This window comes from Triticum aestivum, chromosome 7D, assembly GCF_018294505.1.
Source record: "Triticum aestivum cultivar Chinese Spring chromosome 7D, IWGSC CS RefSeq v2.1, whole genome shotgun sequence".
In the NCBI taxonomy this organism is placed as follows: domain Eukaryota; kingdom Viridiplantae; phylum Streptophyta; class Magnoliopsida; order Poales; family Poaceae; genus Triticum; species Triticum aestivum.
Window position 1 is genome coordinate 78107413 of NC_057814.1, and position 2974 is coordinate 78110386.

At 50.9% G+C, this 2974-nt stretch overlaps 1 pseudogene; it reads left to right on the forward strand.

The window, feature by feature from the left end:
- Positions 1-344: 344 nt before the first annotated feature.
- LOC123165455 (subtilisin-like protease 1) lies at positions 345-2507 on the forward strand (annotated as a pseudogene).
- Positions 2508-2974: the final 467 nt, after the last annotated feature.

Sequence of the window (2974 nt, forward strand, 5' to 3'; positions counted from 1 at the left end):
CGAATCATTAATTATCCTCCATTTTTTCTGGTATTACAGTGTGTGTATTTACGAACATCGGGAAAATCGAAAGAGACCCTGCCCCCCAATCCCGCCCCATAAACCCAGGTAGATACATTACCCACATTCCTGCAATCCCACACAACTTTATTATGCCATCCATATTTAGCAGATTTTGAAGTCATTTATGTGTTACCACATGCGCTGGATTTATCAATTGACTAATACATGCCAAAAATAAAACACAACACATTAATTGTTTGTGCCATATAAATATTACGCGGTATCGATAATATTCCAGCATTCCCATCATCTTCCTTGTGTTCCTGTGCGCGGCTTAAGAAATGAAATCATTTAGACATCTCTCGGTACAACTTCTCTTGCTCGCCACCCTCTTTCCTATACTCGCACTATGCTATATTAATCCAGCTACCACAAGCATACACCAAAATGCCACAAAATCCTCTGCTTATCGTGCTTACATCGTGCTCGTCCAGCCACCACCCTCGAATGCAGGCGAAGACGCACACCACCAGTGGCACGAGTCTTTCTTGTCGAGATCGTTGGCAGGTGACTCTCGCAAGTCACGCCTTCTCTACTCCTACACCGAGGTGTTCAATGGGTTCGCCGTAAGGCTCATCGATGCCGAACTCGACATGGTGTCCAAGAAGCCAGGGTTTGTGCGTGCATTCCCAGACCAAACGCTGCAACTAATGACCACCCACACGCCATAGTTCCTTGGGCTAAGGAATGGCACTGGGTTCTGGAGCCAGGCTGACTACGGGAAGGGAGTCATCATCGGGCTGCTCGATAGCGGCATCTATGCAGCGCATGCTTCCTTCAACGACCACGGTGTTCCACCACCCCCAGCAAGGTGGAAGGGCTCGTGCGACGCGGCCCGGTGCAACAACAAGCTTATCGGTGCCAAGTCACTCATTGCAGATCATGACTCTGACGACGAACAGGGGCATGGAACACACACCTCTTCCACAGCCGCGGGAAACTTCGTAACGGGCGCATCATACAATGGCGTGGGCACAGGTACTGCGGTTGGAATTGCCCCTAGTGCCCACATTGCCATGTATAAGGTATGTGATGCTCGTGACTGCAAGGCATCTGCTATACTGGCCGGCCTAGAAGAGGCCATCAAGGATGGGGTGGACGTGCTCTCGCTCTCCCTTGGCAGCAGCACCAGTGCCAGCTTCGATCAGGACCCGATATCTATTGGCGCGTTCAGTGCCGTGTCCAAGGGCATCCTCGTGGTGTGCGCCGCTGGCAACAACGGTCCGATTCAGCGGTCCGTCACGAACGAAGCACCATGGTTGCTCACGGTCGCCGCTAGCTCCGTGGACCGGAGCTTTGGCGCCAACATACATCTCGGCAATGGCAAGACCATTGACGGAGAAGCACTTACCCAGATAGGAAATCCAAGATCAAAGTTGCACTCTCTCCTCTACTCCAAGGAATGGCGGTACTGCAATTATGACTATGATAGTAGCATCACTGGTAAGATCCTCCTTTGCAAGGACAATAAGTCGAGGGCTCAACGGTCCAAAATCCGCAACATAGTGGGCGCTGGCGCGACAGGCGTGGTATTGTTCAACGATGAAATCAGTGGCTACACCACCACTGTTACAGATTACAACTCCAGTGTTGTACAGGTGACTGCGGCCGATGGCGAGGCCCTCATAGCTTACATCGCGTCGACAGACAATAGCTCTATGGCGTCTCTTGCGTACAACGGTACACAGTTTGGTGTCCGCCCTGCCCCCGTCGTGGCCTCGTTCTCTTCTCGGGGTCCAAGCTCACTCTCCCCCAACATCCTAAAGCCGGACATACTGGCACCGGGCCTCAACATCCTTGCTGCTTGGCCGTCAAAAACGGGCCATTAACAGGGCTCTTTCACCATCATATCAGGCACATCTATGGCGACACCACATGTCAGCGGTATCGCGGCGCTCATCAAAGGCATCCATCCTGACTGGTCGCCAGCCACCATCAAGTCTGCCATCCTAACAACGTCGGACATCATTAACGGTACTGGCGGCTCAATCTTGGACGAGCAACATAGAAAGGCCAGCGTGTACGACACAGGTGCCGGCCATGTAAACCCGGCAAGAGCTGCCGACCCTGGCTTGGTGTATGACCTCAGTGTCATTGACTACGCTGGCTACATCTGCTGGCTCCTTGGTGACATCGGCCTAGCAACCATAGTGCACAACTCGAGTTTGTCCTGCGCGAAGTTGCCCAAGGTCCGGGACGTGCAACTTAATTACCCGACGATAACCGTGCCGCTCACATCGACGCAATTCACTGTGAACCGGACTGTGACAAATGTCGGTCCAGCAGAGTCAACATTCAAGGCCAAAGTGGATGTGCCAAGGTCTTTAACAGTGCGCGTCATCCCGGATACTATGTCATTCTCCAAAACCGGAGAGAAGAAGACCTTCAGTGTGTCCGTGAGCAGCTTGAACTGGGCAAAGAGCTCTACGTGGATGGAACCTTGAGCTGGGTATCGGAGAAGCATGTCGTGCGTAGCCCCATCATCGTTGTCCCCGCATGAGGTGATATTGCTCCGGCACCATCACCATGAACGATGTCCATGCCATGAGATCGATGGCTGTTTTATTTTTCCTTGTTCAATTCTTTTTTGGTTTAATGTTGCATCAACATAAATAAACAGTCATAATGGAACAAGAATGTGCATCGTCTCATATGTACCAATACATGATGCTGTAGAGTTTGATTTTTCTGCTTTTTTTACTTTGTTTTACTACATAATTGCGGGCCAGTAACAATTACGATTCACCTTCTTCCGTTACTCGACATGTCTGTATGTAATCACCACCATGCCACCACAACTTCCCCATTCCCCATTCCCCTTATTACACAAAATCCGCAAATCCCTCTCCAGCAGCCATGATTGGCGATTAGCCATCTAATTTGTCTTCCCAGTTCTGCCAGTCTTCCCTAC